This window comes from Ixodes scapularis, unplaced genomic scaffold, assembly GCF_016920785.2.
Source record: "Ixodes scapularis isolate PalLabHiFi unplaced genomic scaffold, ASM1692078v2 PGA_scaffold4__175_contigs__length_147842914, whole genome shotgun sequence".
NCBI classification, from domain to species: domain Eukaryota; kingdom Metazoa; phylum Arthropoda; class Arachnida; order Ixodida; family Ixodidae; genus Ixodes; species Ixodes scapularis.
The window spans coordinates 38,335,358-38,355,645 of NW_024609879.1; the positions used below are offsets into that span (position 1 = coordinate 38,335,358).

At 47.0% G+C, this 20,288-nt stretch overlaps 1 pseudogene; it reads left to right on the plus strand.

The window, feature by feature from the left end:
* The window catches only part of LOC115328954, a 121,176-nt pseudogene that overhangs the window by 21,192 nt on the left and 79,696 nt on the right, over window positions 1-20,288 (plus strand).

Here is a 20,288-nt window from a genome sequence, read left to right on the forward strand (position 1 = left end):
AGAAAGCCGAGAGGCTACATAAGGGATTCCGCAAGGCGAGCGGTGTCAGTTTCGCCTCAGCGTTCGACTCTGCTGTTGCGCAGACTTCGACGCCCGCGACGCTCTGTTATTCTCTTTTGTACCCGTTTATTTTTGGCGCAAGTTCGCCATATTAAACGTTTATTTCTTTCTGTTTATTTATTGTTCTTTTGGTCACCACCCGTGACATTTTGGTGGAGGTGCTGGGTACCGCATGCCCGTGCAGCGTTCCCCTCCCAGGGCCCGCAGTGCGGGCCCGATTTCAAGCCCGGTGTGAAGACCACTCAACGCGGAACCTGAAACTCGGACCAGTCGCCGCACCCAAGGTCTACCCCCGGAACACGAACTTCTGCCACCCCGGACCAGGCAGCCAACGTGGCCGACGATGAACAACTAGTCGTCGCAGAACCCGTCCGCCGCCGCTGTTGTATACCTTCCCGTCGCACCCCGGACTCCGACGCCATTCCACGGGGAGGTCCACGAGGACGTTGAAGATTGGATGGAACATTACGAACGAGTTGCTCACCATAACGCTTGGACTCCGGAGCAGTGCCTGCAGAACGTCTACTTCGCTCTGGAAGGCACGCCACGCACCTGGTTCGAGAACCACGAAGCGTCGATTTCGTCCTGGCAAGACTTCCAGGCGGAGCTTCGACGCACTTTTGCAAGCCAGCAGCGACGTCAGCGGGCCGAAGAACTTCAAGCAAGAAGTCAAGGGCCAGACGAGAGCGTCACAAGTTTCGTCGAGGACGTTCTCCGCCTCATGAACCGCGCCGACCCAAACGCTTCAGACGAGAAGAAGCTGCGGTTCCTGATGCGAGGGGTGAAAGAGACCATCTTCGGAGGCCTTGTGCGGAACCCGCCTATCACCGTCCAAGACTTTATCACGGAGGCAACAAACATCGAACGTGCCCTTCAAGCACGGGCCTCCCATTACCAGCGACTTCCCGGCGTCGCGGCCCTCTCGACTTCGACCTGCAATAGCCCGGACCTCCTGCGAGATTATCCGGGACGTCGTGCGGGAGGAAATCAGGAAGCTGCTACCTCCTGCCACAAGCCCGGCTGCGCCCTCAGTCGCCGAGATTGTCCGGGAAAAACTTCAGCGGGCGCTGCAACCAGAAGTTCTCGCCAGCGCCGCTCCTGAACCACCAAAGCTGAGCTACGCCGCAGCTACCCGACGACCACCACCCCCTGCTCACCCGTATACGGCGCCACCTCGACGTGAACCTCTAGCGCCGCAGTATTCCCGCCGCCAGGAAGATCGGGCGTACCCTTGCCCAGAACAAGCTCCGCCACGAAAGACCGACGTGTGGAGGACGGCCGATCGACGCCCGTTGTGTTACCACTGCGGTGAAGCCGGCCACATTTCAATTTCAATTCAATTCAATTTTCAATTCAAGCTTTCTTTTCCAGATATACACTGGAGGGACCTCCAGACAAAAAGCTGCTATGTGAGCAGCTTGACGGGGTCTGGGGTCCTGTAACAAAAGACAGCAGTAACTTCGCGAAAATATCCTATGAACATTCTGTAAAGTATATAATATCACAAATTAATACATTTCTCACGCCACAACGTCAGACCAACGTGTAAAAAAAAAAGAAAAAAAAAGAAACATTTCTTGTGATTTTAAGCAAAGTATGTGCGAAGTTTATTTTTAGGAAGAGTGAAAGCATTGCTACTATGAAGATGCCATTTATTTAAGAATGTTGGAATGTGGTAGTGAAGAGATTGAAGATTGTAGTTTGTGCGATTTCGAGGAACCAACCATTTCTCTGGAAAACGTGTATTGATTGTGCTTTCATGTAAATTAATTCGGAAGTGCAATATAAAAAAATTCATGAACGTAGAAGATGAGAAGCGGATTGAATGAAGTAGGCGGTACAGATAGAAATTTTCTACACGAATTACTTTGTATTTATGAAATAAAGATTCAGTATGATAGTTATACGGAACATCCGGCATAAAACGCAATATATTTTTTTTAAGTAATAGAATGCTATTTAAGTATGTCTTTGTAGTTGTTCCCCATACCAAGTGACAGTAATTCAAAAGAGAACTGAATAAGGCGTAGTATATTTTAAGCTTAATGTTTACCGGCAAAAAACTACGGCACCTAGCAACTGCCCCCACTACTTGACGGTAGGGGCATACCGTCGATGCCCCTACCGACAACTGGGGCTGCGCGGGTTCCACCCGAACGACCCGCGCCCAAGGTACGACGAACGCCCTCCTGACATCGAGGAGTACCTTCGACGTTCGCCATCTTCAACGCCTCTCCGCCGTGAGTCCCGCTCACCGTCGCCTAGACGTTCTGCGTCTCCAGCGCCACGACCCCGCCGAGAGAGCCTGTCGCCCTTGCGTCGCCGGGAAAACTAAGTGCGGCAACGCCTGGAGGTGGCGTTGCCGAAGACGACCATAGTAAAGAGCCTCCAAGAACGACGGAGCGCTCCCGCTCTCTCGACGCTACGGATCAGAACGACGTCCCTGCATCGGTGTCCAACAACCTAAACGTTATAATCGACGGCCACGACGTTAAGGCACTTGTGGACACCGGAGCTGACTACTCAGTCTTGAGTGGGAGGCTCTCTCGTCGCCTGCGAAAAATGACAACGCCGTGGGAAGGCCCTCAAATACGAACCGCCGGTGGGCACCTCATCACACCAGTCGGGCGATGCACTGCTCGCGTCGAGATCCACGGTGGGACGTGCCCTGTGAAGTTCGTCGTTCTGCAGGACTGTTCGAGGGACGTTATCCTCAGAATGGACTTCCTCTTCGAGTATGGTGCCGTCATCGACCTCAGAGCGAACCGGCTAACTCTGCGAAAACCTGTTTCACCACCGGAGGAACCCAAAGCGACGTCATCCGCGGTTCGAGTCCTCGCAAATCACGTAAACTTACCGCCGCGGTCGAGTGTTTTCGTACCTGTCGGGATCATCGAAGCTTTGTGCGGCGAAGTTCTGCTCGAGGGGAGCTTCCAGTTGCTTCTGGGTAGAGGAATAGGCGTCGCAAGAGGGGTAGCTGAACTTCAGGGTGGCCGCACTGTGGTCCTCATGACCAACTTCCGAAACGAAGCGCAACACCTCACGAAAGGGGCAGCCGTTGGCCACGTCGAGGAACTCCGAAACTCCGCGGAAATCGCCGCCATTGCTGACGAATCCTCGCCACCTCAGCAAGACAGTACATCGCCAGCACAGCTCGACATTGACCCTACGCTTCCGGGCCCGAAACGAGGTCAGCTGATTAACCTCCTCGCCGAATACCGCGACTGCTTTGCGACGTCGTCGAAGGTGCGCCAAACCGCCGTTGCGAAGCACCGCATCGCTACCGAGGACGACGCGCGCACTGTGCACCGATCTCCATACAGAGTCTCCACCAAAGAAAGGCAGGTGATCCAGGAGCAAGTTCAAGAGATGCTGAACGACGACATAATTCAACCCTCAAGCAGTCCTTGGGCCTCCCCAGTCGTACTGGTTAAGAAGAAAGACGGGACGCTTAGGTTCTGCGTGGACTACCGGCAGCTGAACGCAGTGACGAAGAAAGACGTCTATCCACTCCCCCGCATCGACGACACGTTGGACCGGCTGCGCCATTCTCGATACTTTTCATCGATGGACCTGAAGAGCGGCTACTGGCAGATCGGAGTCGACGAACGGGACCGAGAGAAGACAGCCTTCGTCACACCGGATGGGCTGTACGAGTTTAAGGTGATGCCCTTCGGACTATGCACGGCGCCAGCAACTTTCCAGCGTGTCATGGACACCGTACTGGCGGGACTGAAGTGGCAGAGCTGTCTCGTCTACCTCGACGACGTCGTAGTGTTTTCCGGTGACTTCGACGAGCACTTGCGACGACTCCGAGCTGTTCTCCAAGCCACACGGACCGCCGTACTCACCCTCAAGCCGTCAAAGTGTCGGTTCGCCCATGACGAACTGAAGTTCCTAGGTCACGCGGTTAGTAACGAAGGCATTCGTCCAGACCCAGAGAAGACTCGCGCCGTCGCAGCATTTCCCGTGCCAAGAGACAAGAAGGCCGTGCGAAGGTTCCTTGGGCTATATGCCTACTATCGGCGCTTCGTTCGAGATTTCGCAAGGATTTCCGCACCGGTCACAAACCTCACGAAGGACGCCGAGAAGTTCGAATGGGCCGAGGAGCAGCAGCGGGCATTCGACGAGCTGAAGCGACGACTGCAGACGCCTCCTGTTCTTGGACATTTTAACCAGGATGCGGAAACCGAGATTCACACGGACGCAAGTAACGCATGACTTGGCGTGGTACTGGTTCAAGTACAAGAAGGCACCGAGCGAATCATCGCCTACGCAAGTCGGACGTTGTCCAAGGCGGAGCGAAATTACTCCACGACTGAAAAAGAATGCCTTGCGGTCGTCTGGGGGATCACGAAGTTTCGTCCGTACTTATACGGAAGCCCGTTCCGCGTAGTCACGGACCACCATTCGCTCTGCTGGCTTGCAAACATCAAGGACCCGTCAGGACGCCTTGCGCGATGGAGTCTCCGACTACAAGAGTTCAACTTGACCGTAGTCTGCAAGTCAGGCCGCAAGCACAGCGACGCCGACTGCCTGTCCAGAGCTCCCGTCGAAACACCTTCCGACAGCAGTGACGACGATGACGACGAGTGTTTCCTGGGCGCGCTGGACACCGACGACATGGCCCGACGTCAACGAGACGATCCTGAGCTGCGCGCACTAATAGAGCACCTGGAAGGGCGTGGGAGTGCCATACCACGTGTGTTTTCACGAGTCCTGCCGACCTTCGCCATTAGACAAGGAGTTCTCTACAAAGAGAACTTCGGTAACAACAACTCGACGTGGCTGCTGGTAATCCCGACCGACCTTCGAGAGGAGATTTTCCAAGCCTGCCACGACGACCCGACGTCCGGACACATTGGTCACAGCCGGACACTGGCCCGTATTCGTGACAAGTATTACTGGCCCAAGCTCCCCAAAACCGTCCATCTATACATACGATCATGCCATGAATGCCAGCGACGAAAGAAACCTCCAACGAGGTCGGCAGGACTCTTGCAGTCAATTCCTCCGCCAACGGCACCCTTCCAGCAGATCGGAATGGATCTACTTGGCCCTTTTCCGCCGTCAACGTCGGGAAATCGCTGGAACATCGTCGCCACAGATTATCTCACGCGGTACGCCGAAACGAAAGCCCTTCCTTCCGGAACTGCTGTGGAAGTTGCCAAGTTTTTCATTAAATCCATCGTTCTCCGGCACGGCGCTCCCGAAGTCCTGATCTCCGACCGTGGATCCTCGTTCATGGCCCAGCTGACACAAGAAGTCTTTCGTCTCAGCCACACCAGGCACCGTCGCACCACGGCGTACCACCCTCAGACCAACGGGCTGACGGAAAGACTCAACAAGACCATCGCCGACAGGATTTCCATGTACGTCGACGTGGAGCACAAGACATGAGACGAGGTGTTGCCGTACGTCACCTTTGCCTACAATACGGCCGTGCGAGAAACCACCGGTGTTACACCCTTTCAACTGATTTATGGTCGCAAAGTGACAAAAATGCTGGACGCAATGTTACCCCACGAACCGGCTGTCGACGGAAGCGACGACGCCCTGGTGGTTGCCCAACGGGCAAAAGAAGTCCGTCAGCTCGCGAGACTCCGGATTCAAGCCCAACAACGTATCGACACTGGCCGCTACAACCTTCGTCGCCGGGACGTCCACTTCCAGCCCGGAGACAGGCTGTGGGTGTGGACACCGATCCGCCGCCGTGGTCTCAGCGAGAAACTCCTGAAGCGCTACTTTGGACCCTACAAAGTGCTTCGTCGACTCGGGGACCGGAACTACGAGGTGATGCCCGACGGAACAAGGACATCATCACGCCGCCCGCCACGACCGGAAGTCGTCCAGGTCGTGCGACTGAGGCCGTACTACGCTAGATAGGACTGTGGACCTTATCTGTTCCAAAGGACTCTTTAGTTCACCGTTATTTTTATTTGTTTTGTTCTTGGGTTGCATCGGGTCGATGCACTTTTTAAAGGGGGAGTAATGCCGCGCACGCAGCTGGCTAAGTAGGCAGCGACCGCGTGGCCTAACGGTTATCGCGCTTGCTTTCCCCGCTGAAAACCAGGGTTCGATTCCTGGCCGCGGAGGCGCATTTTTGTTGACACTGTAATGTGATGTTCTCGTGAATTCGAGAGCCGTCTTGCTGATTCGAGGTTAGAATGTTCCACGCGCCGAACCTTCTACGCCGAACGATCCAGAAAGCCAAGCGGGTCGGGTAAATAAGGTATTCCGCAAGGCGAGCGGTGTCAGTTTCGCCTCAGCGTTCGACTCTGCTGTTACGCCGACTTCGACGCCCGCAACGCTCCGTTATTATCTTTTGTACCCGTTTATTTTTGGCACAAGTTCGCCACATTAAACGTTTATTTCTTTCTGTTTATTTATTGTTCTTTTGGTCACCACCCGTGACATTATTTTACATCTTGCATTTCTTTCGCACTAGCCCGCACGAGCGCCGTCACTTCACGCATATTTTGTGGCACACGAGCAAAGAAAACGACGTAAACAAAATAAAACGGAAGTAGGACCCGCTCGTGCGTCCACTCACAGCAACCGGGGGACCGATATTTAAAATGGGTGTGTTTAAAAAGTGGTCGGGTGGCTTATTATTTTAATTAAGATACGAAGAAGTTTAATTGAAAGGAAACTTTTGAAACGTTAAGGTTGGGTTTAAACAATTCTCTTTTTGAAAGTGCAATTCAGCCTTTTGTTTACACGTTTAGCAAAATGATCATTCACTTGCGATAATTCAGTAGGTTGATGATTCTGACCTGGAGGCGATTTCACTAACGGTATCGCACATTGTGCTCAAACGAATTAAAAAAAAAGTCTTACAGCTGATAGCAATCTATCTTCAGATGACGGAAATACATATAACCTGTTAGGGAAGTTTTCAGTTTAAGGTAAATTCTAACGTTTAACAATATACCTTTTTGTTATCAATGTTAGAAAAATATTGTCTCATCATCCGGTACGCATAAGAACACCGCACCGGGGGCGCCTACACCTTAGATGTTAGGTGCATCGGAAGTAAAGTCAACACGGGCCCTAGCCATGTGGTCCCTCAAACCCACCGCAGGGGGCACCTGCATTAGTAGGTGTTTGGTGAGTGGCGTCACCACAGACCCCAAGCCACGTGGATTTTATCAACTCACACCTCGCTGTGTGTGGCTTAGTGCGTGTCCGGGGAAAGGGGTATCGTTATGGTTGAGCTGAAGCCAAAATACGTTTGGAGTCTTCGGGGACCCCGGGCTAGGCGATATACCACTTCGGCCCCTGCTTTTCGTAGTCGGGTGCCCTGGCTCGGCCCGACCAGGATGATGCAGTCAGTCGCCTCTTCTACCCTCTTTCTCCTTCTTTCACTTTTTCTTTCCCCGCTTTCTCTTTTATTTAACATTCTCTTCCTTCCTTTTTCAGCTTATTAGGCGGCAAGGGCCAACCTTAGGTGAAAACAGTTCCGTTCCTGGATCCGCACTGATGTATCGTGCTTAGGCAGCACTGGTAGAGGGACTGTGCCATTTAAGCCTTTCTGGTTATGGCACATTACATAAACCCTCGTTAGGCATCATGGTTGGCGGTGCACACCGACACCGAATATTCCTCCCATCGCTTAGGGTCTGAGTGACAAATACTTCCTTGATCGGCCTCTGAAAAGATACCACACCGAAGCACTTGACACAGTGAAGCTAGCTTTTGAACTGCAGAAAGTCCCAAAGTTTCTTGAACTGCGCAGAAAGGGTGAAAAGCACAAGGGCAAACTATCTCCCTTCTTGGTCCCCAGAGTTCATGAGTCTCCTTTCCGATTACAAAGTAAGCGTCAGTCCACACCGCAAACTGAACAGTTTTAAGGGGTCGTTTTCTAGACTGTCTTGCTTGACTCACCTGAGCCAGAATAGTTGAGGGATTTTCCAGCCAAGGAGTTATAGCTGCACGACGAATCACCGTTCGCCATGAACTTGTGGAACGAAAGACAAATATATTATTTTGAATTTCAATCAAACCACAGGGCACACTGTAAAGGCCTTCAGTGCCGAGTGCGACGTTAAGTGCGGAACTCCAGCGGTTCGGCCATAGGTCACGGAACTCTCTAGGAAGGGACACTACCGCAAAGTGCTCAATTAAGGAGCACGTGGCTGATGTGTCCAATATGATTTGCCTTAGTGTACAAACTGTAGGGGCCACCATCCAGCATATTCCGGACTTTTTCCTCTGAAAAAAAAAAAAATTGTTCCATTGAAAGTTACCGAGAACATCGAGAAAAGTTGTCGCACATCCTTTTCTTCGAACCTTTGTTCCAAGGTTCAAGTTTGATAAAGCCGCCTGACCTATTTTTTCTGGAGGCAGTGAGTGATCGATCCCACCTTATTTTGATCTGTCTCCTAAGGAAGCGACCATGTACCTACCTTACAGAAGAAATTATAACTGCGGCTTTTCTGTCAATTCGCCGAAATTCTGATAATATTCTAAGAAATGGAAGCCCTGGTGAAACAAGAAATTTACGACCGCCTTGAACGCTCAAAATAGGGCTTGGGGAATGCTTGTACGGCACACGGCTCTTCATATAAAGATACACATGAAAAAGTCCACAACAAGAGCTTGTTGGACACGAAAACAAGTGAAGAGGAACTCAAGGGTGAAACATGTCTGTTTCCTGAACAGTTCTTTTTCATGCAAGACCGGTAATGGATCGCGTTAGGATAATTCAGGGTACCTACGAATCAGCATTTCTATTTTCCCTTCATCATGGGCGTCACTAAATAAACAGACTGATATTCTTGCTGATCATTTTCGAGAAATTTTCAAATCCTCATATAACAGCTAAATTTTAAAAGTTCAGCTGTTTGTCGGAAAAACAGCCAGTGATTTCTTTAGAACTCGCACATTGTGAACGGCCTGTTACAACCGGCCGTTCACAATGTGCGAGTTTTCAATGGCCGTTGCAGTAGGGAAGAAGTCAGCACTTGTTCCAAATCGTATTTATGAAATTCTGACGCACTTGTAGAATGAATAATTGGGATATTTGTTTCCGTTATTAATTCGTTTGTGGGAATTTTTTTATCTAAATCTAGAAGAAACCTACGAAAGATTCATAAACAGAAGGCTGCTATTCGTTCTAGAGCAGCATCTTTTTTTTTGTTTTTTTGAAACCAGTATGATTTTATGTGAGGTCGATCAATCTTTAATCCATTTGTTTTTCTGGAGACTTTTGCACCTCAGGCATTTGTGATCCGGCAGCATTGTGTTTCTGTATTCATATATATTTTTTTTTATTTAAAGAATGCTTACGATACCACAAGGCGGTACGGAATACTTCGGGGCCTGTCTTGGTGTGTTGTTCGTAGCCATACGCTGCATTGTATAAGGAACTTGTCCGACCGTGCTTGTCAGGTCCGCTTAGGATGCACGCTTTCCGATGTATTTACTCAGGAGAATTGTGTCCTAAGCGGAGGCGTATTAAGTGTTACCTTTTTTTTTTAAATTAAGATAAAGAGCCTATCTGCAAGGATGCCACCATCGTTGTTTTTATTTATTTCATGTAGACGATGTCCAGATCGCTTTCTCCTCATGCAACGTTTCAATATTTGAGCGCCAATTGTCGATAGTAATAAATAGGATGAGCGAGTTCGCCGATAAAAGTTGTTTCCGGTTTGCACCAGAATAAATGGTGTGTGTGCCTTTGCACTGCGCCGGGGGTTGTAACTAGATCCCAGCTTGCAGATGATTATATACTGACATAACCTTTAGGCATAAACACAAGATCTTGTTTTTTTGTTTTTTTTTATAAGAAACGTACTTTAAAGGCCCATCTAAATTGACTGAAGTGAAAGTTTCTTAAATCTGCTAATGTTCTGGAGGTACTCAGACATATGTGCTGGGGTTCGGACAGAAGGTGCCTTCTGTGACTCTGCAATTCGCCGTTTCGTTCCCGTCTCGACTACGGTGCTGTTGTATATGGCTCGGCGCCGTCCGTCTTCTTCTTCTTCTTCAAAAAAAATATATATATAAAGGTCCTTTCACAAACTTGGGCTTCGACTTGCCCGTGTGCCTTCTGAACATAGTATGTCCTTAGTTTGTATGCTAAGACATGACAATAACAAACGAAGACTGTACCTTAGCCTATGCTAGTCATAAGGTCAAATCTGATCCTGAACACCCATCCTTCGTTGTTTCCAGGCTTTCCCTCTTTACGGGTTTTTGAGAACAAGCCATGTATAGTACGGCCTTTAAGTCTTGTCATTCAAAGCCTGTGTGCACCCTGCAGCTTGCAGTCACTGAGCGTAGCTTGGTGTTTGTGTGCATGTCTATACGGCCTGAATATTTCCTGCCTCGACAGTTGACTTTCAGCCGTAGATGAGCAATTTAGCCAGTGCAATCTAGCCGCTAACCTGCTAACTTTAACGTACAACACGCAGTAGTGACACATGACCGCACGTCGGTAGGATGCTCATCCAGCTCGGAACGGGGAGGGTTGGGGATTTAGGCCAGGATTCCTAGCCACTGCAGCGCAAGCTTTAACACCACGCACTCCAAGCTGGTGCGCGGTAGTCCACTCGGTTACCGATTCTTTAAACATAGCTTGATGACGAGAGCTCAAAGCTGGGTGCTTTGGAGGGCGGTGGATAATACCTTTGTCTGTCTCTGGCCAAACACAACCAACGAACGTTTGCACATCCAATTTTTTAACAAGAGATTATGAGCTTGCAAGCTAAGCATAATGGATATGCACAGTTCTTCACTGAAGGTGCAGAAAAACTCCACAATTTGTCGGACCGGCTGCACACTCGTATTCAGAGCACTTTATGAAAGCTAGACGACTTGACTTTGTTGCCAACATCTTTACAGCAGAGCTTCGTGGTGTGCTAATGGCTATTAAATACATGTTAGCAACAATTTGAAAAAAAAAAGCTAATTCGTTTGTGGGCTCCCAGAGAGCTATCCTGCTTGTCGGCTCCCTCAATGATTCTAAGAATTTGCTTGTGCAAGGATTACTTCTAGGGTAAACCTTGCTTTCCCAGTAAAATACAATATAAAGTTTTGATATGTACCAAGCCATGTGTGAATTTCAGAGGCTAGCGGCCTCTGTTAAGAATGCTCTGTAAACAACCGTTGCGACGCCTAAAAGGGTTTTGTAACCAGTTTAAAAAAATATTATAATGACTAGCAGCTAGAATGGCAGAAAAAATAAATAATAAGCTAAACATAATCTGGGTAAAACTTTGGTACAGATAATAAGCTACATGTCGTCAAGCTACGTCTGGGGGTATGGGATTGCTCGCACCACAGAGACCGTCGTCATGAAGTTTTAATATGTCGATGGAGAATTGGGCATTCACGTGTGACCCATCGACATCTTCCTTAGGGTGAGGACACTCCGCTATGTGGGAATTCCGGCGATAGTTAACTGTATTGCACATTCTGTTGCACTGCGAATTATTTTATCAAGAACGTCCCGGATATCTTCTATATTATCCAGCCTTTCTACTGGAAGATAAACCCTAAGTGCCTTTTGCTCGCATATTAGAATTTCTTGAAGAAACTGACTATCTACAACAGTTACATTTATTCGGCACAGGAAGTAACTATACTTTTAATATTGATCTTTTTAATTATTTATTTTGCCACAGCACAGCCTATGTTGCTTTGTTGAGTCATTAAATACTTAATCATCATCATCATAACAAACGGTAATAATAGAGGTTGCAATTGAAACTAACATTTTTGTTATTGAAGTTTAGTACAGAGGGCGGCATAGAAGCCTGCGCATTTGGAGCTCCTTCGAATTTTTTAAATCCAAGCGTGGTACAAACAATTTACTAGGAAGAATACATCTCTCTCCGGGAAAGTGGTGTTGCTTTGGCGCGGACAGGTTTCCCGTAGTTCAAACGTCTGGACGCGCGGCAGCGTTGGCGTTTTTCCTTTGAATTGGGAGTAGTGGCGAGCGTCATCTATAGTCGTAGACGTGGCGGCTCAAAACAGTTGACTAGGCCTTCTCTGATGTTCAGTGGATGCGCTAAGATTCTCTCGGTCGATATTTGTCGCAGATTGTTTTACAAGCGAAACACGGAACAAAATAAGTTGCCGGGATAATTATATTAAATGAAGCGTCTTGGTACACACTCTTGAAGGAATAAAAAGGGAGACAAAGTCCATTGGATGTCATCAAAATAAAAATTATGTGGACAGATAAAGTTCAAAGAAGCAATATACCCAGTAGAAGCCAACGAGTTATAAAGCTTTGACAGCGTAGTAATTCCGGTAAACATTCATTTTTCACACACTACCTGCATCCACTGAAAACATGAAATTAGAGAAAACAGTGATACACGCTTTATTTTCCGAACTATTTTATGGCCTTCAACTTAACATTTGATTGTTCAACAAACAATACTAAACAGTTAGCAGAAGCCGCTCTCAAAAGTGATCGGAGTACACACGTTATTTTCTGCAATGACTCCGGTTCAGGCTCCTTGAAAATGACATGAAATGCTGTAGTCATACAGCAAACTAGTTAACCCTTCATTTACTTGAAAATTATCATGCGGAGAAAAGGTGAAGGACGTTTACGAGTCCCTGTAATGCGAAACTAGAGCGCAGCTCTTGAGCACAAGGAGGGGAGAGTACGGAGGGGAAAGTATGCCCCTTATTCTCCTCCATGCCCTCCCCTCCTCCTTCCCTCCTCCTCTTTCTTCCTCCTCCTTCCCTGCCCCTTCGCCTACGGCCGCAGAATTCGTTGATGGCTGATGTGACACCAAGTCGTGATGTCAATTTTCCGGCTAAATTTAGAGGGGGAGCTGAATTGGTTTCGGGTCACTTGACGTCAATTTCCCCGCTAAACAGAGCAAAAAATGGCCCCGCTAAATTTAGCGGGAATATTTTCCCGCTAACTTTAACGGGGAAACGGCCCATAATAGGGAGTTTTAGTAGATCGTTCTCGTGCAGCCGCTCTGCAGAGCGGAGCGCGGAATCGCCACTGCTCCTGCGCGCCGATGGCCTTGGCTGTAGAGTTCCGGGTAGCGGAGGGGCTTAGCGGAGGGGTAAACATGGTCTACTAAAACTCGCTAATGCATCACGCGCGTCTACACCGACGGCGACGATCCGCAACCCGGAAACGGGCGCCTAAAGGCGCGTTCCCACCGGCGTTGCGATCTAGTCGCCCGATAAATTTCATCGCAAAAGCAATTGTCGCGGGCAAAAAGTGACGTGATTTGAGCAGTCGCTACTCGACCTGCCTATTTTGCGATGCGATCTAGACACGGAGCGTCTGAGCCAATCAACAGTGGTCGGAGCGAGAGTTTTCAGGAAACGACTAGCCAACAAAGGCGTTGGACTCGATCACCGCGCACGCCGGTGTGACAATCTAATTGTTTTGCGATGCGATCTAGACGCATCGCGCGACTGCTTACATCGCCGGTGAGAATGCGCCTTACAAGCAGCGCTCTAAAACAGGAGATCATAAACGCTGTATACTTACATGTGTGTTTCTCCAGGGAAACGATAGAAGGAGGGGTGGTTGACATGCGAACAGCGGTCCTTGCAGCCAGTAACGTGTCACACACTCTTTCCCGTTACCACATTTTTGCATAGTCTAATTTGACCTTTTTCACTATTGCTGCGAGAACACCACATTGCACCCAGAAACAATATGGCGCCGTCAAGCCTGACGTCGAAGGAACGGCGTGTATCGGGCGTGACCGGGCGAAGGAGGATTGCCTATTTCTACAGCGCGTTTGCGCGGACTGCGCATGCGTTGACGGACGCAGACTTACGACCATGCCGCACGGAGAGGGTATGGTGCTGTGAGCGCGCTATCTAATGCAAATGAGCGGAGTGGAATGAATCCTCTCCAGTAACACATACCTGGAGTCAAGCGCGCGAACCTCGTGCTAGACTCAGTGGGGGATAAATTGTAAAAAAGAGTAAAAGCGGCGGCCGTGCACTTTGTGTGTCCTATACTGGCCTCTTCGCAGCCTTTACACTGGTTTGCGAACCCGATTGGAGGCCATTTGCTGAACGTAAAAACGTCGAGAACGTTTTAGAGGAGACGGCCGACGAGCAAGAAATTCGCAAGGAATTATTACTTTATCCTATTCTGTAGTATAGGGATGCGGTCATGGATACATTTACCCATTTTCGCCTAAATAATTTCATGAGGTTCAGAAACCTTACTCAATTAAAATAAGCTTAAGTTATGTTTCCAATAATACCTTGATCTTATGGAAAAAAAGAAGGAACAATCCTGCTTAAGAAGACATCAATAAAATGAAGGCATTCGAGTGAACCGAAAACTTCCCTTCTACTGAACCTTATTAATAAATTTAATAATTCCATATTAAGCCCGTATAGAATTAACATTTAATTTCTAAAGGAGTTCGCTCAGCTCGAAATGGTGAAACAAAGTTATAGTATCCTAAATATGGCCGCCATGAAACTCCAACTTAAACACTAATCTCACTGAACAATAAAAATGGTGCATTGAATCTTTTTTTAGGCCGAAGTCTACTTCAGAGATCTTGAATGTCCCGAGATAGAACTCTACCTTGTCGGCTTGGACAATACGACAGTAAGTACTTTACGATAATCTGATTTAATTGGCCATAATATATATGCCAAAGCTTACCTTCTTTGCGTTGTTTAGAGCACAGCTCTTGGGCTCCCGTTTCCGGCTTGAGCGGCGTCGGCGTCGCCATCAGCGTCGGCGTAACCTCACGGTGCATTATGGGAAATGTCCAATAATGCAACGCGCGGGACGCGTGACGTCACGAGAGTCCTGCGCGTTGCATTATGGGAAACGTCCCATGATGCAACGCGCGTGGAGGAGTGGATTAGGGGGAGGGGATGGAAGGCGGGAGGAGGAGTAGGGAAGGGGGTGGGGAGGAGGAGGAGGAAGGAGGGAGGAGGAGGAGGGAAGGGGGGGAGGAGGAGGATGGAGAAGGAGAAGGAAAGGTTTGAGGAGGAGAAGAGGAGGACATGAAAAGGAGGGAGGAAGACAGGAGGAGGAGAGGGTCCCTCCCCTTACTACCCTACCCTCTTCCTCCTCCCCAAGAGCTGCGCTTTAATTCGGCGTTACAGGAAGTCGTAAACGTCTTTAATTGTTTAATATTTTAAGTGAGAACGTACTACAGTAAAACCCGTTTAGAACGAACCCAGGTACAGCGAATTATTTTTTGATATCGAACTCACAGAAACTTTAACTAAAAATGCATGTAAAAAGTACTTTTTATAACGAACAACATATTGACTATATCGAACTTCTTTCCCCAGGAAGGTTTCCAAAAACGTGCCAACAATCGCCCTCTAGCCTGTCATTTCCCCTCCACAAAAAAAAAAAAAAAAAATCTAGGGAAGAAAGCAAGTTCTAAAAGCTAAATCGGCGAACAAAGTTGACAAAGAGAAGTGATTAAGACGGGGAGAAAGCTAAAAAAAAAAGCTGCACGCACTCAAAGAAAAAAAGAAAACTTCACCCCAAAGCGGTTGCCTACGAAGAGAAGTGATTCGGAAAGAAAGATAAGCTAAAAAAAAACAACTCTGCAAGCATGCAAAAAAAAAAAAAAAAAGAAAGAAAAACATCTTAGCGCTTTTTTACAAGGTGGAAGAGAAGAGATGAGAGAGAAAAAGAAGCTCTCGCCTTAGAACGAACGCATCGCGGAAGTTCGTTGTAAACGGTTTTTGCTATATTGAACTACTTGCTATATCGAACTGATAAGAGCGTTTCCTGCAGTTCGTGACAAACAGGTTTGACTGTATTCGGAACAGTTTAAAAAGTCGTTCGTCTGTCTTTTGCGCAGTTGCCACTTTTTGTGGATGGTTGAGCGTGTTGGTTATTAATTTGCGATAAGGAAAGAGGAACATTTGAGACAAACAGACAAGACAGGCTTTCGAAAGCCTGTCTTGTCTGTTTGTCTTAAATGTTCCTCTTTCCTTATTGTAAGCCACTTTTTGGGAGAGCGGTGGTCGGAACTAGGCATGAAATACAGTGTTGGAAAGTAATTTAACTTCATAGTACCTAAAATATGACTTTACCTAGGTTTAAAAAACAAGTACTTTACTTGAAGTACGTTCTCTGAGTATGTACTTGTACTTAAAGTTTTTTTTACGGTACTTTCGGAGGAAAGTACTGTTCGCGACTTAAAATGCATTCCTCACATTTGGTTCTTTAAATTTGTGCAGAAATATTATGCTTTGTAAACGGAAGAAATAGTGGAAGGGATATTCGATTCTCACCAAAAACGCAAGCAGACAATGCATCGCTATGTTTGTGCTTTAGGCGTCTCTCCCGCAGCATGTCGAACTCTCGCTACTTCACACTCAATCAGTGTAAGCGAGGAGGTTAAATATATTAGGATGGGACAGTCCTCCACGAGAGGATTGATAACGTAAGCTACGGTGCTGACGTCAGGCTCTCTGTAGTGCGTTTAGCTCCCCTAGATGCAAGCCAGTGCGAGCGGCGCAAAATTCAGAAATAAAAGGAAGTCCTGAATTTAGCGCCATTTCCAAAAATCATTACTTCGTGGCCACTTTATTTAATATTCACCACCATTTTCTGAAAAAAAAAATGTACGTCAATGCATACAAGTTTTTTAAAGAATACTCTGCATAGGGGAATGTAGGTGCATCATCAAATATTGCCTTAAAAGTGCTTGAACTTTACTTTGATAGTGCATTTCGTTTATAGTACTTTACTTCAAGTACATTGCGTACGGTGAACTCAGCACTTTACTTTAAGTACATTCCGCCCGGTGAACTTAGTAGGTATTTTACGTGAGGTACAAATCCTCTCAATTACTTTGTAATTTACATCAATTATGTTCTAGATGCACTTTACCTGACACTGATGAAATCGAAAGTTTAATTTCTATACTTCGCGCTATTTAAAAAAATCGACAAACAATAGAGTGTGTGGGGGGTCGCACACGCAGGAAAGATCCGGACCGATTATTTTCGGTCATGTTGTCCGAAGGGTTTGGCTAATTAAATTTATCTGGCCAACAATCATAATAAATTAAGATTTACTACTTGTTAAAACCCTGGAAAGTTCTCAGCATAATGTTAGGGCAAGGCAGGTCTACCGGTTAATCTTAAGACCAATAAAACAAGGATAAGCTGATCAACAAAACATACTGCGTCAAAGTTGCAGCCAACGTTTTGGCCTGAGACTTGGCTGGTTCAGCAACGTGTATTTCAATTGCACGTAACGTCGTTAAACGGTTTTTATAGTCCAAATCGCCCTATATTGTTATTCCTAGTATGAAAGAAGTAAACATCATTCATTTTCAGAAAAGTTTGACTTAAACTCTCGGTAGTCTTGTGTGAATTCCGACTGGTGGTGTCGAATACAGAACATTGTAATTTCGACGGGCAGTTGGTTTTGTTGAGGAGGTAACTCCTGCAAGCACTCGTTCACTTAACAAAATAACACGTATACAAGAATACTTCAAGGGCCCACGCGGGACACAAATAAAAAACAAAACAAAAAAAAGTCTGATATAAAATCGTTTTAGTGCAATACTTACGCCGTTAGACGCAATTTAGGCAAAGGTAGCCCTGCTCTAAGCCCGTCCATTAGTTAAAGAAGACACAATAGATACGCTCAGTTTCAGGGCTTTTTGGTTGGAGAGGGTTGACACAATTGGAATTTTCGTTGTCAATTGTTCATCCGGGCGGTGGATATTTTCAATTAAACAAATTTATGTATTTTACAAACAATCTAGACAGATAGAGTCAATATTGTTTTCAAAGGCATTACGAGGTCGGCTGTTCCGCTTCGGTTTCAAACGATAACAAACATGGCTGCCAATGTTTGCGGCGAGCAGATTTATCCATTGCGTAACTCGTTAACTTCTCCTATTCGTAACGGTGCTGGTTGTTCTGCATTCACCGAGATGTTCATACAAAGATCCCTCCAGGCGTTGTTGCGGCAGACAACAGTCGCAAGTCCGGGTCTTCGGACGCGCTGTGCAGACGCTTGTTTTTTGTGGCGGGATCGACAAAAGCAAACCATCTTATGTTTCTTTCCGCAATTTGAGTGTTGAGCAAAGATGTTAATTCCCATAAAATCGGTATTACTACTCTGGGAATGATACAACCGTCGTGATATGAAAATAATATATCACGTCCAGTATAAAAACCATACGAAAACAGCACGGTATTCGTGCTGATAGGTAAACTACGCAGGTAAGAATTCGTGAGCGCTTTGATGGAAGCAGTCGGGTGCTCACCTTGCATAATTTTTGCACAAGTACAGTTTGCTCCGTCAGCTTCAAAAATGCTGTAACTCTCAAGTTTCAACCAGGGCAGCTTCGAGCGTGCTAGTGCGAATATTTTTAGGTCGCGTCTTAGTAACATGTCACGACGCCCAACCACCTTGCTCGCCGGTGCCATGTATAAAACAACGAGGACCGAAAAGCTACGAGAACTGCATATTTATTACCCGTATTTTTTTTCAGTTTTCTCGGTCACTCTTTAGCTTACATCGAAATAATCGAACCAACGATTGTATTGGGCGGTGGATCTTGCAAGATGAGACGCTAGAATGCCGCTTTCATGGTCGCTTCTTGTGAGCGTTAGAGACGATAGTAGAAGAACTTGTAGTCGGGCTAGTTGGTAAACGTTGGTATTCATGTTACAAGGCGCAAAAACACGGACACAAGAGAGAAAGAGACAAACTGCGCGATAGTAGACAGGCGGTATAGCAGACGGACGCAAGCGATGGCGTACACTGACACACCTTTTTCATGGGTGCTTCTTGTGGGTGTTGAAACCGGTGACAGACGGTAGTGGAATAGCAAACGATTCCCGAGGCTGCCGCACGTCTGCTCGCACGACTGGCCAGCGGTGTCAGGCGCCAGACTAGACGCACAGGACTCTGTGAAAAGGAGACATTATGCATGGAAGCGTGCTCGGCTAAGATGCCAAGCCAAACCAGCGGTAGAGGGCGGTGCCACTTCTTTGGCGGCGGGGCTTAGAGCGGGTTTTTATCTCCACCTAAAATATGACTTGTAGGATAAATATAGATGAAGCTTTTTAATTTCTTCGTGATTTTTTGTGTGTCGCAATCTAGTGCTATCCATGCACTGAAAAAGTATGTATTTCGCATTTGAGAGTGCCTTTAAAGATGCTATGAAAACTTAAACAGATAAACCTAGCTCGACTTTTACTGTTAGAAAATGGATCGGTGCCTGTATTTCTATATTGATAGCGATGAGTTCATTTCACTGCCTGTTGGGGTATCATCTACTCCGGTCGCCTATATATTCTCGTGTAGTCGAAGTCGCCGGTCCGTGGCCTTTTTAGAAAAATAGACACGAGAATTTACAATACGATAGGAAACTTTCGTAAAATTATTTCCGCCGTCCAGAAATGCACCCCGCTACACGGTACAAGATCAGGAACTCTGCAGACAAGGCTAGCGGTGCGCATGCGTTGAAACGGCGTCTTTGCCTCTGAGAGCTTAGGGAAGTAAGAAATAGCCTCCGAAAGCACCCCCCGGTTGCGTTCACATTGCGGATCTTGAATGAAATATTTTGCTGTGTTTTGATGGTCAGACAGGGTATTTTGGATATAAAGGGCTAGCACGTGACTTCATCCAATTATGCTGATGGCCACCCCTGCCTGTTCTTGCCGCTAAAAACAAATTTGATGATATGAAATAAATGTACAAGAGGTTCGCACTAAGCTGCGACGCCACTACATAATCCGCAGATGTTACGTCAAGGCAAGTAACGTATTGGTAAAGTATCCGCCCGTTTGACAAACACGGCGCCATACCAACAGGAATTCTACATTCATTGTCACCTCCAGAAAAAGCGAACTTTTTCTTAATATTCATGCGCCGCGTGAAGTAGTTCTTACAGAGCTTGGTTGTTGAGGGAAGAAAGAATGCTTTTAGCGTTTTTAACATGTTCATCTTGATAATAAAAAAACAGAGCTAGTTTTATGTATCTTAATTCAACGCACGATGGGGCAAATTAGTAACGTTCCGCCGGGAGCCTGATATTTTTACTAACATTCTTGAGGAGAAAATGAGTATAGGCAGTACTTTTGTTTGTTCCCTAACACGTTATATTAGGAAATAATGCCCTTTTAATCGAATGACATTATTGCGATCCGCCAATCTCCTCGCAATTTGGCGCTCGTTGGAACACCCTACATTAGGAATGGTGCTTCTGATTGGCTGATCTCTTTAATTTCAATAAATAAAACTGAATTAAATTTTCCTGCCAGAC